This window comes from Cornus florida, unplaced genomic scaffold (assembly GCF_030987335.1).
Source record: "Cornus florida cultivar Cherokee Brave unplaced genomic scaffold, ASM3098733v1 CherokeeBrave_3.0.0_Hap2_Chr05, whole genome shotgun sequence".
Classification (NCBI taxonomy): Eukaryota; Viridiplantae; Streptophyta; class Magnoliopsida; order Cornales; family Cornaceae; genus Cornus; species Cornus florida.
In genome coordinates this window covers 80,689,884-80,715,349 of record NW_026775575.1, presented here as the reverse complement: position 1 = coordinate 80,715,349, position 25,466 = coordinate 80,689,884, and positions in this window count along the sequence as shown.

Genomic DNA, 25,466 nt, shown 5'->3' with positions numbered 1-25,466 from the left:
CTCTGAAGACTGAACTGATTTAAAGGTGTAATTTGTGATAGCTATATGTTGTAGTCCTTTAGTCCTAGGAAGGTTTTTGGATTTTGGAGTTTTTTCTGAAGACTATTTTCAGAGAACCCATACTTGTCTCATGACCAGTTTGGAGAATTGATTGGTTTTATTTACAGTTTTCAAAATTGTTTTATGAAAATTGAGAGATGGAAAAAACAGAATTCTTTTAAATGTTTTTTTATAGTTTACTTTCAGAATTCTTGAAAAATGTTTTCGAATTGAACCAAATAGGTCCTTAATTGTGAGTAGTACAAAGGAATTGCTCTCTTTGAATCAAGTATTATCTTGTACAAAGGAATTGCTCTCCTTGAATCATGTATTTCTGACTATTCAATTAGCTGCTTGTATCATTTACCAATGAATCACATTTAGAGCTTCAATGTAGTGAGGTGATGTCAGTCATTATATATTGTAATAAAAGGCAGAGATAGATGGTAGCGGGATTAGAATCGATTGTAACCATGATTAGAGAGAGGGGTCCTCCTGCTCCTCAATTAGAGAGAGAGGCCATCCATGCACTCGAAATGTGATGTTTGTTTATTCATTTTTATAGGATGTAATCTTTTAGGTGACAAAAGTGGTTTCAGGGGAGTGCATTCTTCCAAAAACTTCTTCCTCTCTTGATACAGAGGAACAATTCTGCAGAAACGAAATGTTGAGTAGCACCATTGTGTGTTGATCATGGAAGTGACTGTTACAATGTAACAATAGATTCAGAATTCTTGAGTGGGTTGTGAGAAAGATTGCATTATCTCATGAATTATTAATTTCTATGAATTGTTAAATTCGTGAATGATGTAATTTTCAAATCCCAACACCAGATTTAGCTCTATCTGGTTCTTGGATCATTTGCTCTTGGAATTTTTTTTTTTTTGGGTTTGATCTAACACTTGCACGAGGTCCTTGAAGGTTTTGGGCAAACTCAATCCTAACAGTTGCATTAGTGAATCTCATTTGAAGTTACCTTCTTATTATATAAATATCTACTCTTCAACCTGGACTATGCATTACTAGCTAGGATTCTGACCTAATAGTGTAGGAAATGTGCTACAAATTGCTTTGTTATAATTCCAATGAAATTCTAAGGATGGACAAAATGTCTTGTTAATTTTCAGATAAAAAAGAGAGCATCCAAACCATTGGTTTAGATTTCATTCAACTAAATTGATATTTTACAAACTAGATTTAATAATTACAGTTCACATTTGATGAATCCAAATTTTTTTTTTTTTTATTGCCAAGAAACTCTTCTTATGAGGACTTCAACCCTCACCTTTTACTTTGGAAGGTAGAGGAGATACTACTGGCTACAACCTTGTTTAACAAAATACTTTTACATTTCACATTTAATGAGTCCAATTCTTCTTTACACAAGAAAGTTTAATGCTTGTAAAGCAAAATGTTGGGTAGTATAAGGGGAGCCATATAGACATTGTCCTCCAACCTTGTTGAACAAAATTACTTGTTCTTTAAGCACTTTTTAAAAGTTGAATTAAGATGCTACAAACGTGACCTTGTTGGTTTTACAGATTATGTTTCAAATAGAAAACAAATTAAAGTAACATTCTCCCACTCTGGTGAAGTAGGTTCTTCCCTGCTCCCAGCCTCTTGCAATTACTTTGTATATTTGTAGCTAAATGTTTGTTGTTCTTACATGTCGAAGCAGCATGTTATATTTTTATCGCACATTTTTACTCTTGAGAATTAGATCACCTTTTGTGGTCATTGAAATTTAGTCTTATTGAAATTGCTTTTAACATTATGACCAACAGATGCTGAGCCTTCAACTTATCGCAACTCGGCAGAGCGGTTGAACCTCAATACATGGGAATGGCAAGCATTGCCATCCATGCACAAAGCAAGGGCATTTGCAACAGGTCTTGCTCACAATGGCCAATTTTATGTGGTGGGTGGTGTAACTCCTAAGCACTCAGCTGAAATCTACGATCCTCGCTCAAATACATGGCTGCTTCGAAACAGATTTGTGCCAAAGGAGGCTGATGGGTTTGCAGTGACATCGGTGTTTGGGCGTTTGATAATACTGACCTGGTCAGATCAACTAGGCGTAAAACTGTGGCAGCAGGTTGAAATGGTTCACGCAAGTTTTATTATTGGTGAGTGGAGGTTGATCAGTTTCTTTCCGGACAAAGTTGAGAGGGTGCGATTCAGGTGTCATCGGGCAAAAATGGTGCGATTTGGGAAGGAGGTATGGGTTCTGATGGGAGACGGTGATTGTGTTTGCAAAGTGGACGGACCAGGAGGGTGGCCGGTATTTCCAGCACCAGTTTTTTGTCCTGGCATTGGGCATGAAGTGGTGCGTGAGGGCCATATCTATGCCTTCTCGTTCGCGGTTGGTGGCAGAATTGACTGGAGACAGATTCCTGTTTACACTGTCCCAGATTTATAAGAATGGCTAAACAAGATTTGCCTATTTGAAATGCGGTTTGATTTGCATCAAGTGGAGAGTAGGTTATTTGCATGCACAATTCTTTGATCCAAATTTTTTAGAAATTTCAAAATGTGAAGTTGAATGATTGAACTATTTTGATGGTTACACATAGATGGTATCTCCAAGTTGGGAGATGGGAGTACATAACAATAGTTGTAGCAAAATTTAGATTATGTGCTAGCCGATTCAGAGCGAGGGAAAATTACATTTATATGTCTCCTGTTTTGTCTTTCAATTTTTTTTTTTTCAATTTTTTTTTCGGGTCTAAGAGGGTGAAACATTTTCTGTGTACATGATAAATAGTACTAATACTGATTGAGTATAAGAAGTTTTGCAGTCTCTGGTGCAACTTGGCATACGAAAGTAAGATTAACATTCCTTAAACTCCGTAATGAAAAAGCTTTGTGCACTGAGTTAGAATATTTCTGATCATAACTTCAGCATTATTTCTCTAACATAAAATTAATCAGTTTCATCGTCCTCTTATTTGGTTTTTGGATTTATCAAGTATGATTTTTTCTTTCAAAGACTGCAAATTGTACAAGGGTAAGGCCATCAAGAGGGTATATTTATTAACTATTGGATTGATATATGGTAGTTTCTGAGAGAGTATATTTTGGTAAATTAACGCAGTAAACATAAACAAGGAATTCACAGCATGCTATAACAATTTAAGCTCAGATCAGTAGCAATTTCTACACAAATTATACAAAAGTTCTGAGATGTAGAATTCTGCTGCAGCAAGAGTATATAGAACCAGGGTCCTAAATTGTCAAAATGAATGTGTCTCAGCCTTGAAGAACTCCTGTGAATGTCTCTCTTCAATGTTGTGTCTCTGCTCCAGTTTTATACACCAGAAAATTTACATTAATGCTGCTCTATTGCATCAGTGAGTTTCTCTCTTTCAAATCAGAGTTCTGAATTGTAGCTCAAAATAATGACTTAAAGATCAGAGAACTCCTCCCACTTTGGTTCACCAAGTTATTTACACAATGCAGCTAAAATTTTTGTTCATTTGGTGCTTGCAGCTCACAAATTGAATTCGGTAACTGTCGAATTTGATCCCTAAATCACTACTCTCTCTTTTGTTTTCTCCTAGGGGAGCTTTGTCTATATCCTCTACTTTATTTGTTGGTGATATAGGGAATAATCTCCCAACTGATGCCATTTCTCAACTCATTGGCAGATCTATAGAATCATTTCACCAAGTCAGAAAAATAGCAAATTATCCGATGAGCTCGCGCTCTGAGTCTATTATTTCATCAAGTGAGCTGTTTTTCAAATGGATAAGACTGCAAACTTCATTCTCATTTGTAAAAGAATTCACATATTAATCTTGGATAAATTATCCTAGTTGGTAAAGTTGAGGTTGATGCAATAACTTGAAGTTGAATTTATGTGACTTGAGGCATGTAGAATCACTTTTCTTAAGTACTAGTCAAGGGCGGATCCAGCATTTCTAAATGGGGTGGGCTATTTTTTTTTTTTTTTTTTTTTTTTTTTTTTTTTTTTTTTTTTTTTTTGGGCTGGGCTTAAAGTAGTATGGTAAATTTTTTGTTGTTTTTTTTTTTTTTTTTGGGTGGGCTGAAGCCCAGCTTCGCCCACCCTTGGATCCGCCCTTGGTACTAGAAAACAAAATGTTTAAATTTATGCTGTTAGCAATTTTGAATAAATTTTATTAGACAACTCTGAATATAACTACTATCAATGAGTGTAAACTCAAACTCAATATTAATGAGTTTGAATAGGGGTAATTATTCAGATTAATAATTTAAATTTAATTAGTGTCACACGTGCCAAAATTTTATCGTTTTGGTCAATTTTAGTTTCAAAGTTTAAATATAAAAGTATGCCACCCCTTTATTCACCTTGCGAGAGTTAAATACCCTTTTATTGCAAAAAGCATCAATCAGCAAACACCAAAAGGTCAACAATCCAAAATGCAAGAGAGATAAATCATAAAAGGTCAACAATCCGTAGGCTCATTTTCTCTGACTGCTCTGAATTTATCCCTGAATTTTGAAGTGTAATCGATTCGACTTAACTGTTTGTAAAAACATTGGTCTTAAACTATTGAAAACTAAAATGCAATCTTGGCCAACTTGATCTAAACATGTGCAAAGTTTCCTCAATTAACATCCCTTGTCTAAATGAAGTTCAGGTATCCGTGCACTTGTTCTGCATCTGACATCGACATTTAAATTAAAATGACAATTATAACTCGATGGACTTATTTTGAATACGAAATTTGCCAACACAAAATTACATATCTCATAAAAACCTACCTAATATCAAAAATCAAAAGAATCGAAATCTATTTAGATGATGAACAAAAATTTCTAAATATTCAACAAGCTTCTTGTAGAACAGAAAATGCGCTTTCAAAGTCCTGAAATTTGGTCGAAAAAGTTACTTATGCCAATAAAGCCCACAAGTAATGTGAATTTATGTGACTCTGAGGCATGTAGAATCACTTTTCTTAAGTACTAGTAAACAAAATGTTTGAATTTATGCTATTAGCAATATTGAATAAATTTTACTAGACAACTTTGAATAATACTATCAATGAGTGTAAACTCAAACTCAATAGTAATAGGGGTGATTATTTAGATTAATAATTTAAATTTAATTAGTGCCACACAATTTTATTTTTTTGGTCAATTTTAGTTTCAAAGTTTAAATATAAAAATATGTCACCCCTTTATTCACTTTAAGAAAGTTAAATACCCTTTTATTGAAAAAAAATCAATCAGCAAGCACCCAAAAGGTCAACAATCCAAAATGCAAGAGAGATAAAAGGTCAACAATCCTTAGGCTCATTTTCTCCAACTAAATCCTGAATTTAACTATGAATTCTGAAGTGCAACCGATTCGACTTGGTTGTTTGTAAAACATTGATCTTGAACTGTTGAAAAATAAAATACAATTTTGTCCAACTCGATCTATACATATGCAAAGTATCTTCAATTAACATCTCTTGTCTAAATAAAGTTCAGGTATCCGTGCACTTGTTCCACTTCCAACATCGAGACTTAAATTAAAGCAAAAATTATAACTTGATGGACTTGTTTTGAACACGAAATTTGCCAACACAAAATTACAAATTTCATAAAAACCTACTAAATACCAAAAATAAGAGGAATCGGAATCCATTTAGACGATGAACAAAAATTTCTAAATATTCAACAAGCTTCTTGTAAAACAGAAAAAGGTGATTTCAAGGTCCTGAAATTTGGTTGAAAAAGCTACTTATGCCAAGAGCCAATATTATTCATTGGCTAATATTCAATCGGAAAATGGGTCTTTTTAATTCGAGATAGTGCAAGCATATGTCAACCTATCCATTTAGTCTTCTAGTAATCTACACCGTCTCCATAATTACGGGTAATCCATTCTGCATCACATCTTGTGTAATGGGTGGGCACTTACCTATTTACCCAAAAGCTCAAGTTGTTGGGTAGTGCTGCATACTCACTTATTTATACCTAATCACTTTTCCATCCAAATCTAATGTGGAACAAATGACCCTTGTTACATTCTCCCCCACCCAAACTCGCAATGCCCTCGTTACGGCTCAGGTTACCTTGCCTACTCGCGCTGCAAACCCGAACGCCCTCTGGGTCGAGCGCTTGGCGTGATACCAGATTAAGGAGTAGATCTAACTCTGATACCAACTGTAATGGGTGGGCACTTGCCCATTTACCCCCAAACTTAAGTTGTTGGGTAGTACTGCATACCCACCCATTTATACCTAATCATTTTCCTATTATATACGATATAGGATAAATGACCCTTGTTATGCTTGCCTATTTACCTAAAAGCTTAAGTTGTTGGGTAGTGCTGCATACCCACCCTTTTATACACAATTCAACCCTCATCCAAATCCGATGTGAGACCAGTCCCACTTGTAACATTCTCCTCCACCCAAACTAGCACAATGCCCTCATTGCGATCGGGCCACCCTGCCTACCCGGGGACGGACCTGGACGCCTTCTGGACTGGGCGCTTGGCGTGACATCGGATTAAGGACTGGGTCTGGCTTTGATACCAACTGTAACAGGTGGATGTAATACCCCTAATTTTAAAAGGATAATTTGGGAATTTTAATTGAGGATTTTATTGCATTTTTACTGAATTATGTGCTTGTTTGCTTAATTGATTAAGTGTGTATTTATTTAAGTGGATTGTTTAATTGTATCTGTTTATTTATTTTAAATTAATTATTTAATGGTTATTGTATTTTATTATTTGATTAATTGGTGATTTAAATGACGTATTTTGTTTGATAGTTTGTTTGATTTAATTGTGTTAATTACATATGTGCTGAGGTGGACTAGTTGGTTAAGTTGTGTGTGTCGTGTATATTAGGGTTTTATCTTTATGTAATTTAGGGTTGCCGACTTGTAATTTAAAGGGTTTAGAATTAGGGTTTAGTGGAAGCTATTATATATATACTGTATAATCCAACTTAGGGTTTAGCTGTATATGTATATATAAAACCCTATTCACGTAGTAATTCTTGTGAGGAAAGCACAGAGGGAAGCTTGAAAGGAAAACAGAGAGGGTCTTAAGAGATAACCTGTGAGGCTAAAAGAGAAAGAATGGGTTGCTTCTGGATGGAACTAAGAGCAACGGAGGGGTTGAACGACAGTTGGGAATCTGTCGAAAAATGCGGAGTTGGTGATTTAGGTTTCAAAGCTGAAACCGAAGGCAAGTTTCATTCTATCTCCTTCCTTTAAACTTGTGTTCTGTGCATTCTTTATAGTCTCCAGGGATTAATTCAACTTTTAAAACTGATGGTTGATGCATGTTATGTTGGACTGTAACTTGTTTTACGTTTAAGTAACTGAAATCGGTTTCTTGCATAAACTGTGTTGTTTTTTGTTTGAACTTCTATCAAACAATTCATAATAGAAATTGAGGAGTTTCTAGGACAGTTGGGACTTATCTTGAACCTTAAGAACTTTAAGAAAACTTTGGAACAGAGGATAGAACTTTATCGGAATCAAGGAAGACGAACAGAGGAAACATAAACTGTTTTTGTTTTCGGTTTAGATTTTTTGTCAATTAATTCTTACTGGAAGGTGAGGAGTTTCTAGAACAATAAGAACTTAAATTGAACCCTAGGTATGTTAAAAATATTTGGGACAGGGACGTTGAACTTTGCCGGAAGCACAGAAGATCACTTTACGAAGTAGAGACGAAACAGAGGGGGCTCTCAGGAGGAGAACCGGCTCTTCATGAGGAAGAGCTGGCTCTAGAAGCTTAGGAGCCGGCTCCAAGGGTTCTAGAGCCGGCTCCCTTGTAAAAATGCCCTACGGGGTGTTTTTCTGATATTTTGTGATTTCAGGGGCTTGAATAGACTTTCTGGAAAGTTATGGGGAGTTTTAAATGTTTAAAATTAACCTATTGAATCCTTTAAACAGTTAGTATAGGCTGTGGTAAGGGACATCATGAATTATGAATCTTTGTGTGCAAGCTGTCAAGGGAAGGAAGATGTAATTGCTAGTTATTTTAGCAATTGAAATGGACTGATATGAAAAGTCATTTGAGGATTTTATATCAATGATGTATTTAACACATTAAGTCCCAGGAAAGTTGATTATACTGTGATATGGACATCATGTAATTTTTATATTACTTTGCATGCCATCAAGGATATAGGAGGATTTGTTTACTAGCCTTTGTTTTAGTAATTCAAACAGGCTAGTATGGAAGTATCGGTTAGGAATTCTAATATAATGTGATCAGTTTAAAATTCTGAAAATCATTATATCATGTTATGGATGTTAATTGCTGAACTAATATAATTCCTATTCTGTTAATTATATGAGGAATGGATAGTTTAAATTGTTTATCATTACTATAGCAATTTGAACGAATGTTTCGTGATTTTAATCATGTACTGTATGCATAATAGATCTTGCTTATATCTGATTGCTATTATGTCGGACTTTGGATGTATTTGATGTTCTAATGAATGTGCATCATTTGCATTATATGTACCGGTATGGGACGGTCACATATCAGGGATGGATTAGATCAAAAAGCTAAGTCCTACCCCTTCATACATACGGAATGGATTTAACTCCTATTTGGATGCATGTACTGTCAACTAAAATAGTTGAACGACATAATGGATGGTTGCTTTATTTTTCTGTATTAGGAAGGATTTAAATATATACTTATGGTGTCGTGATATGAGCTTGAGTCTCCTGATCACGGTTAGGATGCATATATCACCTAGGATTGATAACTAGGCCTGATGATGTTTCCCTGGTTGTTCTACTCGGGTTGAGACGGATTATGTGGGCTGGTGAACGTCCTATAGTGTGTACTTATATCTATATACTACTTTAACTATTGTTGAGCTATCTAGGATGTATCTGCGTATCGAGTTTATGTATAGATTGTAGTAGTATGGAACTTGCATATGGGCCTGACCCACCCTTATTTTTCAGGTGTTCGAGCTTGTTCGTGGTGATGCAGATACAGTCACTCACTCTTCCAACTAAATATGATTTTCTTTCTGATTTTAGTTTTGGATTTTAATTCTGTAAAGTTTTATCATTTGGGATTATTAGGGGTCCACTAATTGGATTCCCGAGTTGTACGGATCGAAAACTTTAAATATTATTAAAGTTTTATCATTGGAGGTTTTACAATTAGAATTTCTTTGCAGCTTTATACTTATTTTTTTTTTATTTTTCTTTGTCATCTGTGTTCGTTTTAAAATATTAATTGCTTGATATCTCTCGGATCTGTGCCCAGACTTGATCACCCGTGGCTCTAGAATCGAGGAGGATCACAGTGGATGCTTGCCCATTTACCCAAAAGCTCAAGTTGTTAGGTAATGCTGCATACCCACCCATTTATACACACTTCAACCCCCATCCAATTCCGATGTTGGACAAGTCCCACTCGTAACATTTTGCTACAAAGTTAATCTTAAACTTTTAATTATAAACAAGTCTTTCATTAAGGGGACTTACATCACGTATTGTCACGAACTTTCATTTAAATTGTGGTAATGCACATAAGATAATCATATTAATATTTTGAAATACATTAATAGAAAAACAACCATTCAATTTTGTCAAACTTATCAAATATCATTTAATTGACTATAAGATAAACTTGGGATATGTGCAATTACAATTAAGTTCGTGTTTTTCGCCTTTTAAAAATCGAATCCAAGATGCCCGAGACACGAAAACATTGATAGATAAAAGACTCTAGGTCCCTCTATTAGAAAGTAAATAAATGTGTTTTGTGCCCTTTAAAAATCGAATCCAAGATGCCCGAAGCACGAAAACAATGATAGATAAAAGACTCTAGGTTACTCTACTAAAAAGAAAATATGTACTTACTTTAGTTTTAAATGATAAATATGTTATCCAAATTGAGGGTATAATTATCTTTTTGCATAATAAATATAAGACAAAAGTGTGAGAAAAACTTTTCACATCAATGTTGATAATCTTTGATAATGTCGTTTTGTTACAAAAATCTAATTAGAAGCGAGCAAGGATGGACCTACAGGGGGGGGGGGGGGGGGGGAGGCAGTTGCCTCCTCTGACATTCCTCCACAACCTTAGATGGATTAGTGGGACTTTTGATTTCTCTTAAAATTAATGTATTATTTGTCATTTTGAAGAAAAAAAATATAATGTGTATGTATCTATTTTGCTTCAAATTTGTATAGGACCGGTCTATGTATTTATTTCACGTATAGAAATGGTTTTAAGACCTTTTTTTTTTTTTTTTGTTGTATTTTGCGGTCTCATTAGGATTTCTAAATCTATATAAGGCCTTATGGCCATAGTATAATGCAACCGGACTGATTTTGACTTCAATTGGCGTATTAAGCTTGCTTATGTTTCAATTAAATGCATTGATGCTATTTGTAGCCATAACCTATCAAATATATGTTTTCGGGAAAAGTTTAGACCATATTTAAGATCACAAATGGACCAATACGAGTATTGGGGCTTAAACCACCACACATCAAGCCTTAAAGACCAAGGAAGGGCAAACCGGTCGACGTGTGGAGGGCTAGTCGACGGCCGGTATCTAGGCAATGCCGTATTTTGGGTACAGGGCTAAACCGGTCGACGTGTACCCTGCACACGTCGACCGGTTCATGTTATCCCCATGTTTTCATTTCTTTTCTTCTCCTGTCCAATCTCGAGCTATTTGATGATGTTATGGAGCACTATAAACCTTAGGATGATGTATTAATTATATTTAACATTGGAAATGACTGTATTCCCTTAGATGACCTCGAGTTCAGTTAAGGACCCAAATAATGATCCAGACCCCCGGATTTGGGTCTTTACATGGTGACGGCGGTGGTGATGGAAGCCGGAGGCAGTAGCGGTGGTGGTGGAGGTGGAGGTGGAGGCGGTGGTGGTGATGGAAGTTGGTGGCGGTATAGGTGGATGTGACGGAGGTAGAAGGTGGTGGTGGTGATGGAAGTCGATGACGGTGGTGGTGGAGGTGGCATTAGTGATAGAGGTGGATGTGGAGGTGGCGACGATTGTGGTAGAAGGTGGTGGTGGAAGTCGGCGGAGGTAGAGGTGGAGGTGGAGGTGGCAGCGGCGGTGGTGGAATGTGGTGTTGATGGAAGTTGTTGGAGGTGGTGGTGGTGGTGGTGATGAAAGTTGGTGACGGTAGTGGTAGAGGTGGCGGTGGTGTGATGGTGGTGGAAGGAAGCTACTGTGGTGGCGGTGGGAGTGACGGTGGTGGAAGATGGTGGTGATGGTGAAGGCGACGATAGTGTTAGGTAATGGAGACAGTGATGGCAATGACGGTAGTGAAAGGTAGTGAATGTGGTAGTGGTGGAAGGCGGTGGCAGTAGTTGAAGGTGGTAGCAGTGGCGGTGGCCACAGTGGAGGTAGCGGTGGCGGTGGCTAAAGGTAATGGAGGTGGCGGCAATGTGTTGGTTGAAGGTGGCAACAATGGTGGTGGTAGTTTCTGAACTTGGAGTATCAGCGTTTTTTCAGAACTTAATTTTTATAAATATATTACTTGGTCCTGAAATGACCATTCCATAAGTTTAGTAGTAGAATGGATTTTCATTCCGAAGAATGGATTTTTATTTCAATGGAAGGGTCATTCCCATTTTAAATTGCATATCAAATAAATAAATGGTTGAAATGCACATTCCATTAAATTCTATTTCAGCACACCAAACCAAATGTAGTATAATAGAAAAACAACTATTAATTTGGTCAAACTTATCAAATATCATTTAATTGACTATAAAGTAAACTTGGATATGTGCAATTATTTGCAAATCACATATATTATTTATGTTCGTGCCCGAGACATGAAAACATTGATAGATTAAAATACTTTAGGCCAGTCCATTAAAAAACAAATAAATGCATAATTACTTTAGTTTTATATGAAAAATATGTCATTCAAATTGAGGGTATAATTACCTTTTCCACAATAAATATAAGACAAAAGTGTGAGAAAAATTTGTCACATCAATATTAATTATCTTTGAGAATATCCTTTTGTTACAAAAATTTAATTAGAAGTTAGGTAAGTATAATAATTCAAATGGCAAATTACTTAAGTCAAATCTGAGGTATTTTAGCCAAAAATAAAAAAAAAAGAAGAAGGTGTCATCTGAGTTATTTTGATTTTAACTTTCAATGAGATCCCATATTAACTTTCATCTATTGAAAAAATAAGAAAAAATGTGATTTGTCATTTATACCCTCACTCATGAAGTTGAACCCTTGAAGTATCGGCTTGATAACCTAGTTGAACTCAAAGACAAAAGACCTAGTGGTTAGTCCGTGCCAGAAGGTATAAAATGGATTCAACAAATGGGTTTATGAAGAAGCCATTTTTCATATTTGTACCACATCTATTAAAATCTATTTCTTAGTTTTTCTTGTTTATTGTAATTCACTTTGAAGGCTCCTGAAATTTGGATTTAATTTTCCATCCATTTTCTTAGTAGTACGGATTAACCTCTGATTCTTGTGCAAACAAATTCCTAATGTTTGTTGTAATGATGGAAATCTTTAATTTTGAACAATTTTTGTCAACTAAACACAGACGGTGGACTTTGGGACTTTATCGAACTTATATGATGAGCTCCTGGCCTAAGATTTTCAATTATGGGCCGTTGTGGTCCCTAGGAGCCCGTCGACGACGACCCAGTTGATCGGCATCATGCCGTGCCGTTACTTGTGTGCCTGAATCGCCGCCGCTCCGCAACCGCGTGCCGCCCTATGCACTTACAGTCTCTGTGACAACTCGTGGCATAATCTCCCAAGATGCATTGCGAGCACCGTAACCCAATTGCCGCCGCCGGTGTGATTCTTCATGGATTTTTCTATATTGTTGGAGGGTACGAAGACAATCTAACTCGTCAGTGTTAATTTTTGTTCTTTATGTATTGTGTTAAATTTTGCTCATCTTTATGCATTGATTGTGCAATGTTTTATTGGGTTTGATTTTATTTTGAGTTTGCTTAAAGAGCTGTTTTATATATTGCGTGGACCATGGGTAATGGAAAGAGAATATTGGAGAGAGAATTGTTAGGACTTTCTTGCTGTAAATGGGTTTTTATTATCAAAGATATGGAAATAGAAACTTAGAAAGTAGTTCAAAAGTTGTTTAGTTGACATTTTTTTTTTAAATCATGAGCTGATAAAAGTTCTAATCTCTGATAAACTATATGTTGTAGTTTAGTGTTTGGGGTTGTAATTATCTTGAAAATTATTTTCAGAGAACTGAACCCGTCTTATGGCCCGTCTGAAGAATTGAAAAACTGGGAAGAGTTCCAAGATTGGTTTGATTTACCGGTTTCCAAGTTTTATTCTGAAAATTGAGTTAAAAGAAAAAAAAAAATAAAAAAAAATATTGGAGACGGATTTGTTAGGACTTTCTTGGTTTAGTTTTCTGAAAATGGGTTTTTAATATCAAAGTTCTGAAAATAGAAAAATAGTTCAAAAAGTTGTTTAGTTGACAGGGTTTTAAGAACTGTTATCTGAAAGATGTGCTGAGAAAAGGTCTAATTTGGGATAACTATATGTTTTAGTTCTTTAGTTCTATGATGGTTTTTGGGTTTTGGAGTTTTCATCTTATGGCCAGCTTGGAGAATTGAATAATCAGAAACAGTTCTAAGATTGGTTTGATTTATAGTTTGCAAAAGTATATTCTGAAAATTGAGTTAAAAGAAGAATAAAAATATGACATTGCTCTCCCTGAATCATGTATTCTGGCTTGTCAATTAGAGATTGTCCCATTTACCAATCAGTATGATAATTAGAGCTTGAGTGTAATGAGATGATGTCAGACATTTTTATATTGAAATCAAAGGCAGAGACGGTAGCAGGATTAGAATCGCTTTTAACCAAAATTAGAGAGAGAGGTCATCCATACACTTGAAATGTGATGTATGTTAGATTATCCATGTAGATAGTAAAGAGGCTTTTTGTTAAGAGAGTGTTGGAACCGTGTAATCTTTTAGGTGGCAAAAGGAGTTTTATGGGAGTGCATTCTTCCAAGAATTTTTTCTCCTCTCTAGATTCGGAGGAACAATTCTTAGAAATGAGATGTTGAGCAGCACCATTGCGTGTTGTTCACGGACTTGAAGGTTACGGTATAACAACAGTTTCAGAATTATTGAGTGGGTTATGAGAGAAGATTGCATTATCTCATGAATTATTAATTTCAATGAATTTTTAGATTAATGTGATGTAATTTATAAGTCTCGAGTTTCTTGGTTCATTTTCTCTTTGTTGTTGTTTGTTCATATATATATATATTATTTTTCGTTTTCCATTTGTTTGTTGTAACACTTGCACAAGGTCCTTGAAGGTTGCATTAGTGAAAGTCATTTGAAGTTACCTTCTTATTATACAAATGTCTTCTCCTCAACCTGGACTTTGCATTACTAGCTAGGACTCTGAACTAAAAGTGTGGGAAATGTGCTGCAAATTGCTATGCTATAATTCGAATGAAATTCTTAGGATGGAGAAGTTGATGTCTTGTTAGTTTTGAGATGAAAAAGAGAGCATGCAAACCATTGGTTTAGATCTCATTCAACTAAATTGATATTTTACAAACTTGATTTAATAAATACAGTTAACATATGATGAATCCGATTCTTCTTTACATAACAAAATTTTAATGCTTTTAAAGCATAATGTTAGTATAGTCATTTAAGGGGAGCAAGATAGACATTGTCCTTCAACCTTGTTTAACAAAATAATTTGTTGTTTTAAGCTTTCTAAAAGTTGAAGATGCTGCAGACTGTGACCTTGTTGGTTTTACAGATTATGTTTCAACTAAGAAAAAATCAAAGAACATTCTCCCAACCTGACAAAGTTTCTCCAACCCTGATACCAGCCTCTTATGACCGCTTTGTATATTGGTAGCTAAATGTTTGTTGAATATTATATGTCAAAGCAGCATGTTATATTTCTATCGCACATTTTTATTCTCGAGAATTATATCACTTTTTGTGGTCATTTAAATTCGGTCTATTTTTAACTTCACAGTGTTTTGATAAATTGTTTCCATTTCCATGTGTAGAAATGCATGGATAATGGATGTATCTCATTACTTTTGCTTTTGTGAAATAGGGAATCGAATGTTATGTGAATGAAAGAGAAATGACTTCATTTTCTTACTTCTCAATTTTATTTCTTGTAAGAGAAGATGCAAAGATCACGTGACACGCAGTTGTGGTTAGGGACGGACCTAACTAAGGCCCAGGGGAGGCACTTGCCCCCACTGAAATTTTAAATAATCATATTTTTACCTATAAAATCTTGTCTAATTACATAAAATGCCCCCAAAATTTTTATTTTTTGCCCCCACTTCTTTTTTTCTTCCCTCAGTCACGTCCATGAAATAAACAGAAGCAAAGAACTCCATCATCACTAGTCTTTGGCAAGGTCATTAGGTATTACCCTAGAAAGAAAAGGAAAAAATAGTGATCTAAAAGAATTGGTCATTAAGGCACAGTCTCAAAATGGAATACCACTATTAGCCTTAAACCCTAAGCTGAAGAATCCAAAAAATTTAAATATTTTTAAGTTATGCATGAAATTTGTAAATAGTTAAAAGTATATTGAATTAAGAAGATAATTAACCCCCGCCGTACATTGACAAGAAACTCACACACCCATTATAACTATACCTCCCTTAGGGGACTTGATCCCTCGATGACCATACACAAATGTAATTAGAAGTGGGGTACCTCTAATAATCCAAAATAAAATAAAAGTAAGTGTAATAAACTCTATCTCTAGGGGAGGTATGTGTAATTTATAGGTAAAAAAGCAATGTGTAATAATATAAGATCATCTTCATTACAGCTTTCACTTCCAAACAATAAAATCCATTACCACCTTCTTCTTCCCATTCTCTTCTGAACTCCCAAATAATAGGAAGGACTAGATTAATTACAAGCACATTAATCATCTGTCTCTCTCTTACTTTCCTTTCTTGAATTTCTTCAAAACCTCCCATAAGCCCACAATGTGGTACCTCAGTAGGACACCCTCCTCCATCCCCTATCATCCTCTCCCAATCACTTTCTCCAACTCCATCTTCTCTATATCCGACGCTAGCCTTTTCCAAGAAATCTCCATTGTCAAAGTCCCAAACGTCTCCCAAACAATCCACATCAGAGACGACGCTGAAAAACACCCAAACCCATGTCTAACAAATGCTTGGGAATGGTTTGCATTTCATGATTCTCTGACCGAATTAAGGAGTTACTATCGACGACGACCCAGTTGTTCGACATCATGGATGACCGGTACTTGTGTGCCAGAGTTACCACCGCGTGCCACCCTTTGCGATTACAGACTTGATGACAACTCGTGGCACATGATCTTTCCAAGATACAGTGCAAGCACCGTAACCCAATTGTTGCCGCCGGTGCGATGCATGATAAATTTCTCTATCTTGCTGGAGGGTATGAAGGCAATCTAACTCGTAAGTGTTAAATTTTGTTCATCTTTATGCATTGATTGTGCAATGTTATGTTGGGTTTGATTTTGAGTTTGCTAAAAGAGCTGTTTCATATATTGTGTGGACTCTGGGTAAGGGAAGGACAAGATCGGAGAGAGAATTGTTAGGACTTTCTTGGTTTAGTTTTCTGTAAATGGGTTTTTATTATGAAAGATATGGAAATAAAAAATAGTTCAAAATCATTTCTGATAACTATATGTTTCATATATTGCGTGGACTCTGGGTGAGGGAAGGACAAAATTGGAGAGAGAATTGTTAGGACTTTCTTGGTTTAGTTTTCTATGAATGGGTTTTTGTTATCAAAGATATGGAAATAGAAAATAGTTCAAAACATGAGCTGACAAAAGGTCTAATTTCTATATATTGTAGTTGTTTAGTTCTATTAAGGTTTTTGGGGGTATCTTGAAAATGATTTTTAGAGAACTGAACTCGTCTTATGGCCAGCTTAGAGAAGTGAAAAACTGGAAAAAGTTCAAAGATTGGTTTGATTTACAGTTTTTAAAATTTTATTCTGAAAATTGAGTTAGACGAAAGAGGAAAAAAAAATGGAGACAGACTTGTTAGGACTTTCTTGGTTTAGTTTTCTGAAAATAGGTTTCTAATATCGAAGATCTGAAAATAGAAAAACAGTTCAAAAAGTTGTTTAGTGGACAGGTTTTAAGAATTGTTCTCTTAAGAAAAGGTCTAATTTGGGATATCTATATGTTGTAGTTCTTTAGTTCTATGAAGGATTTTTGGGTTTTGGAGGGCTTGGAGAATTGAATAATCGGAAACAGGTCAAAGATTGGTTTGATTTACAGTTTGCAAATGTATATTATTCTGAAAAATGAGTTAAAAGAAGAAGAAAAATATGGTTTTTATTACTGTTTTTCGTAGTTTACTTTCAGACATTCTGGAAACGTATTCGAATTGAACCAATAGGTCCTTTACATATATTATCTTGTACAATGGAATTGTTCTCCTTGAATCTTGTATTCTGGCTTGTCAATTAGAGATTGTACCATTTACCAATCAGTATCACAATTAAAGGTTGAATGTAATGAGATGATGTCAGATGGAAGCAGGATTAGAATTGCTTGTAATCATAATTAGAGAGAGAGAGGTCTTTCTACTCCTCAATGAGAGGGAGAATGAGAAAGAGAGAGAGAAAGAGGTCATTCATGCACTTGAAATGGGATGTATGTTTTTCCATGTAGATAGTAAGGAGGCTTCTTGTTAAGAGAGTTTGAACCATGTAATCTTTCTTCTTAGGGGAGTGCATTCTACCAAAAATAGAAAATTTCCTCTCTTGATACAGAGGAACAATTCTGGAGAAATGAAATGTTGAGCAGCACCATTGCGTGTTGATCATGGAAGTGAAGGTTACCATGTAACAAGTAACAACAGATTCAGAATTCTTGAGTGGGTTATGAGAGAAAGATTGCATTATGTCATGAATTATTAATTTCAATGAATTGTTAAATTCACGAATGATGTAATTTTCAAGTCTCGATACTGGATTTAGCTCTATCTGGTTCTTGGTTCATTTGCTCTTGGTGGTTGTTTGTTCATTCTTTTTCATTCTCCATTTGTTTGTTCTAGCACTTGCACAAGGTCCTTGAAGGTTTTGGGCAAATTCCCTCAATCCTAACAGTTGCATTAGTGAACCTCATTTGAAGTTACCTTTTAATTATATAAATATCTTCTCCTCAACCTGGACTATGTAGTACTAGCTAGGATTCTGAACTAAAAGTGTTGAAAATGTGCTAGAAATTGCTTTGCTCTAATTCCAATGAAATTCTAAGGATGGATCGAGAAATTGATGTCTTGTTAATTTTTAGATAAAAATGAGCACATGAAAACCATTGGTTTATATCTCATTCAACTAAATTGACATTTTACAAACATGATTTAATACGGTTAACATATGATGAATCCAATTCTTCTTTGCATAAAATTTTAATGCTTCTGAAGCATAATGTTGGGATAGTCATTTAAGAGGAGCCAGATAGACATTGTCCTCCAACCTTGTTTAGCAAAATCCTCTGTTGTTTTAAGCGCTTTCTAAAAGTTGAAGATGCTGCAGATGTGACCTTGTTGGCTTTACAGGTTATGTTTCAGTTTAGAAAAAATGAAAGAACATTCTCCCACCCTGGCGAAGTAGCTCCCTCCCTGATACCAGCCTCTTACGACTGCTTGTGATATTGTTAACTAAATGTTTGTTTAATATTATATGTCGAAGCAGCATGTTAAATTTCTATTGCAGATTTTTGCTATCGAGAATTAGATCACTTTTTGTGGTCATTGAAATTGCTTTTGACATTATGTTATGACCAACAGATGCTGAGCCTTCAGCTTATCTCAACTCAGCAGAGCGGCTCAACCTCAAAACACGGGAATGGCAAGCATTGCCATCCATGCAAAAAGCAAGGGCATTTGCAACAGGTCTTGCTCACAGGGGCAAATTTTACGTTTTTGGTGGTGCAACTCCTAAGGACTCAGCTGAAATCCACAATCCTCTCTCAAATAAGGGTTTGCAGTGACATCGATGCTTGGGACCTGGTCAGATCGACTAGGCATAAAACTGTGGCTGAGGGTTGGAGACAATAATGAAGATTTGGCGATTGGTAATTGGAAAATGGTCTGTTTCTTTCCAAACCCTGAAGTTGAGAGGCTGCAATTTAGGCATCATGAGCGCAATCAACCCATTTTCAAACTACCAAGAATGGTGCGACTTGGGAAGGAGGTATTGGTTCTCTGATGGGAGAGGGTACTTGTGTTTGGAGAGTGGATGCACCAGTGGAGTGGCCAATATTTCCAGCACCAAATTTTTTATTTTTAAATTGTAAAGTTGATAATAAATTGTAATTCTGATTGGGTATATGAAGTTTTGCAGTGATTTGGTTTATATCTTCTTTTGTGAGTTTTTGCTTCTGAAATAATAGGATGGTTATTGAGGGGGGCATGGTAATGTTGTTTCACGATAATAGTAGATTGTGAATCGTGGAAATCTTATGCATTGGATTAACTTAACCCATGGTCGGTGTTTGGTCACCAACTCAAAAGCTTAAGTTATTGAGTAGTGTTGCATACCCATGCATATGTATTCTTCTTGTCCGAACTCACAATCCACCTGAACAAGAACCTCTAAAATTCTCTCTCTTTACTTTATTTATGTGAAGTGTATCTAGATTGGAGAGAGTGATAAGTTATAACCAAAAACTAAAGAAGGTATAAGGATATGGTGAAATATATATAATTGAGTGAATAATTGCATTTTATTTGGTTATTAAAAATAATTGTATAATTAAAACTTTTTTCTTTCTTCTTTTGGGTTTAACAAAAGGGTTGGTTCCAAGAAATCACAGAAGAGAAATCGTATCAAATAAATTTCTATTTTTCAATCAAAATCTTAAGAGGGATGATCTTCCAATATGTGTTAAAATAACACATATTCAAAACAACTGCAATAAACACTATCTCTATGGGAGGTATGTGTAATTTATTGTTTAAAAAGTAGAGAAATACGAAATTATTGATCTCTAAGGGAGGTATGTGTAATTTATTGTTTAAAAAGCAAAGAAATGCGTAATTATTTATCGTTTAAGATCGTCGTCCTCATTACAACTCTCACATCCAAACAAGAAAATCCATAGCACTGGACATCATTACAACTCTCACATCCAAACAAGAAAATCCATTACACTGGACAATTGTGTAGTTTATGGTTTAAGGCGGTGATTTGCTTGTTGGGAAAATCCATTACACTGGACAAGAAAATCCATTCGCCGCCTATCCCCAAAGAACTGGGATTACGATTAATCTTTCTTGTTGGGAAATCAAGAAAGAGAAGGCGGTGAGATCCCTTGCATTGCATTTAGGAAGCTCTCTCTCTCTCTTAAACCTAAACTTTCCTTTTTGGATTATCGCCCAGAGTTTCAATTCCTGTTCTGTCCTGTTCTTGTTCTGAACAGATTGATTTCTTGTTCTGTCCTTTTTGGGTTCGTCCCCGTTCCTCTGCCCAAAGCTTTGTTGGTGCATACCTGAAATCCTTCAATTTCCCTTTTTCTTTCTCTCTTCACTTCCCTCTGTCACAACCATTCCTCTGCCCAAACCTTTTGTCTTTGATTCCAATCAATGAACAACACAATGGTGTCCGGGATTCAATCCATCCGTGCTGCCGCCCTCAAGAAACGATTTGCCGAAACTATCTTGAAAGCAGAAAAGGAGCTATTGCTAAATCAGGTATGAACATCAGTTTTTCTTACAAGTATTCCATTCCTTCAAATTTCAGCTTTCAAAATATATTACGTATTAAATGTGTATTCCATTCCTTCAGGCTGATCGGATTAAAACCAAACCCAAACCAAAACCGAAACCGGGCACAATTGAAGGCCAAATCATAGCTGATAAAGCTGCTTCACAAAATATTGCACAAGCATGGAAAATCCTGCTGGAGAGGAATAGAGAAGCTGCCAGAATTTCTCTGCAGAAGGTTTGTTCTTTTCTTAATTTTTTTTTCAATTTTTTTTCTTGCTTAAAATTAAATTAACTCTTCTCTCCCCTCCTCATTTCCAGATGGAGAACACTGTCCAGTTTGAGGACAATCTGCACATTGGCAAATACTTCGAAAATTTAAGGGTTTTTGGATCAACTAAGCCACTTGAGGAGTTTGGTTTGTTTCTTAAAAAAGATGATGATTTGTACGAGGACGAGGAGGAGGTGATTGATATAGAAGAGGGAGAGATCATTGAATAGGTTTCAAACAAAAATGGCTACCAAATAGAAGTTTTATATACACTGCTTATGTTGTTGATTGGCCATGTGCCTTGTATGTACCGATTTTAAATATGTATTCACTTGTAACATTCTATTCCATGTAATTGTAGCTCAAGGTCAATTCAAAATTTTCAATAAAAGTCCAATTACATTTGTTTGTGTCTGTATATGTATCATATACTTATCTTTCCTTTTTGCTTGGTTGCATGAGGGTTTAATGATGAACAGAATTAGTGCACTGGTTTTTTGGAGCATGTAATAGAGTCTTCATTTGCTCTGATTTCAGCCTCCCAAGTGTTATTTGATTTCTCCAGCATTAGTCTCCTCTTGAACCTGGGCTGAGAAGCCTTAGCTGTGAGTCAGTGAACTATTCCTGATCTTAAAGGAGTTGTGTGGATCCTGGTAAGACCACAAAAGTCTGGTTGACAGCTGACGGAGTCCTTCTTAGAAGATGAGCCCCAAACAGTGATGTCCACAACCTTTTTTTCCTTCATTCTACTGCCTTCAACCTGCTCTTGGAACAACTGTATCATGTGTTCTTTAATCACATTGCTTCTCTCACAATTAAGCATCTTCAATTGAATCCCACATCTCCTTGGCTGTGTTGCATTTCTTGATATAATATAGGAATGGATACACAGCTCTGAGATGCAAAACAACAACATTCAATGGCTACTTGTAAAAGAACTGAGGTTAGGATAGTCAATTCACAATGCAGCTTCTCCTCAGACCTGTGAGTTGTCTTTGCAGCCTTCTATTGATCAGTTACACTTGCACCAGAAGATACTCAATGATTACAGCAAGAGATTTACAATTATAACACACACACACACACACACAAGGCTTGAATTCTGCAGCAAACCCTAAATATTTAGGTTTGGTATACTTTTCTTCAATGCAGCTTCACAACAGATCTTATATCAACTCCCATAGGCTTTGCTCACAAATATATACCTGCTTAGATGATGAACACAAGAAGGACCGCAAGGTATACAAGTGAAAGAGTATAACAGCCTCACAAATTGCCACAACCCCTAATTGTTGAGGTTAGAGATAACAAACTTTACTGCAGCTTCAGAACAGGGTCAATCTTGATCTCCACAAACTTCAAATAACATATTACACTTTCTCTAATGATATATTTCACAATGCATAGCAATACAAAAACAAACTCAGCAATTTATGACAACACCAGTAACATTTCTGCATAAATCATTCTTGACTTTGTGTCAGGTGTGATAAACAATAAAGCTTACTGCTCAGCCCTTTCAAGAGGTTATGTAGCTCCCATATATTATAATAGACTTGCTCAAACCACAATCAAGTAATATAGCAAGGTAAGAACACTTGGAACACACAACCTGACTGGTTTTCAGCAAACAGCACCAACAGCCTTGAATACAAGTATGTCATTAGCAGCGACAGTTTAGTTCAGCCAATGATACATGGAGCTCGATATCAACCAATTAACCTTGCACAGATGTACATCCAAGAGGAATAAGTAAGGTAGAATAATTGTTAGCTCAGAAGCAGTGATCAAGAGCACACAACAGTGTTTTTACTGCAAAACTGAAATATCACTGGTTTGAAGGGCAAATATGGAATTTCGTGACTGTTCAGACTTGAACCTTGTTCTGTGTCTTGAAATGACATAATACACATGCTTAGATGATGATTACAGTAAATTAAGCATGATATAACAATGACAGTACTCTTAGACCATATCTTAGCTTTCAAACCCTCAAAACCCTAGCTGCCAAGTGATGAACAAAGACCATGTGCAGAAATAATTGTTTCTCTGTTCAGTCCACAATTTATGTGGCCTCAAATCAACACATTAAACATGCTCAAAAGATAAACAAGGAATTCACAGCATGCTATAACAATTTAAGCTCAGATCAGTAGCAATTTCTACACAAATTACACAAGTACTAATGTCTGAGATGTAGAATTCTGCTACAGCAAGACTATAAGATAGAACCTGGTTTCTGCAGTCCTACCTTGTCAAAATGAATGTGTCTCAGCCTTGAAGAACTCCTGTGAAGGTCTCTCTTCAATGTTGTGTCCCTGCTCAAGTTTTATACACCAGAAAATTTACATTAATGCTGCTCTATTGCATCAGTGAGTTCTCTCTTTCAAATCAGAGTTCTAATGAAAGTTATAGATCAAAATAATGACTTAAAGATCAGAAAACTCCTCCCATTTTGGTTCACCGAGTTATTCACACAATGCAGCTAAAACTTCTGTTGATTTGGTGCTTGCAGCTCACAAAAAGGTAGTGATTTCTTGATCACAAAGTTGTCAGGTAGTGATTTCTTGATCTCTCCCCTTTGAGAAAAATCCTTCGTCACCATGCTGGTTCTCTCTCTCTCTCTGTGTATGTTGGGAGGAAGCTGTTGATGTAAAAGATACTCACCAAATACAATGGAAGCTCATATTGTTACGTAGTTGACCTAGTTTTGATAGCTTGTTTCTTCCTATCAGAATCTAGATCATGTTTGTGACAGAGCTTTTCACTTTTTAATGAACCTACTTCTTCCTCATCTTCTAATATCGAAGGGATATTTTTGTTTCGTCTGTAAAACTATTGTAGAAAAGAAGAAGTTTTTATCTTGCATTCATTTTAATCAAATTTGTTCTGAATGGCCAAGCACTCTGTAAAATATGTTCTTTCATTCCTACTTTATTTATTGGTGACAAAGGGGCTAAAACTCCAACTGATATCATTGTTCACTGCATTGGCAGTTCTATAGAAGCATTTCACTTGGTCAGAAAGTAGCAAATTTTCATATGAGCTCGTTCTCGAGTAATTGTTCAAATGGATGAGGGTATGAGTTTGCATAGAGAATGGTAATATTGAGGTTGGCGCAGTAACAATTTTAATGTTTGGGGTTGGTGCTGTCCAGTTGCAGCAAGACTTTTTCTGGAGATTAAGAAAAGAGAATGGATGGTGGGAAGTGATTGATTTTAGCGATATTTGGATTTTACTCAAAGACACTCTGTAGGACAATTTTCACAGGTAGAGAGAGACCTTTGACAATTGAATGAAAAAAAATGTGTTATAAATAACTTTCTTTACAATTTTCTCTTGAAACACCACAGTACATCAACGTTGTTTATATATAATAATGCCATAAAATCATGGCATTATGTTTCCCACAGGGAGAGAGACTTGTGCAACAATCCCACCTCTTTCAATAATTATAGACCTATCTCTTGTTACAACGTGATTTATAAATGCATATTCAAATTTATTTATTGCTAACAGAATCGAGTAGGATAATGAGTGACAACGTCATTATTGCTTAAGAACTCTTCTATGGATAATGAGTGACAACATCAATATTATTATGTTACTCAAGAACTTCTCTATGGTTACCATAAACGGTCTAAGTCCCCGAAGAGGTGTGCCATAAAAGTTGACCCAAAGAAAGTCTTTGACCCCATTGGATAGGAGGAGTTCAATGTAGACTCTGTCACTCTTTTAGGTTTTGGTAGTACCCTCATCTCTTCGATTAAAGCATATCTAACCTCTCCTTCATACACTATTTTCATAACCGGAGTTCATTAGGAATTGGAATAGCTCAAAGTTTTCGGTGTGAAAATTAGTTATATAAGTATCCGAATTAAATCGATATTTTACCCAAAAAATTGGAAGTTAGATTAAGAATATATTAAAACTGAGCATTTTATTTCTCGGTTTGATTCAGTGCCATACCTCCAACCACAGTACAGCATACTATGCTATTTGTTAGGCTATGTTCTTGAGAGGTTATATAATTTTTGTTTATATTTATGGGAGATATATTGGCACTCCAACAAAATTATCAGCACTCCACTATAATATTTATATAACTAAAATGACAAAAATATGACCCTGAAGTCTGAACATTCCTCTAGCATCACTCCTCTGATATAAATAAATTCACATCCACAAAATACAATCTTTCTGTTATATGGATATACACTTGTTGTGGGCTCCACAAATTTATTAAGTCATACATGTAATCATAGTCTTTATGGCTTACAAAGAAAGATTGCTATGGAAGCGTACTGAAGAAGCCATTAGTGAAGCCTATAAAAGGCATTGGGCATGTACAATTTTGAAATGAGAAAAAAATCTGAAATCTCATTCTCTCTGTCTCTCCGTTCGTCCTCTCTCTCTTTCTCTCTGAGTCTCTTTGTTTGTCTTCTC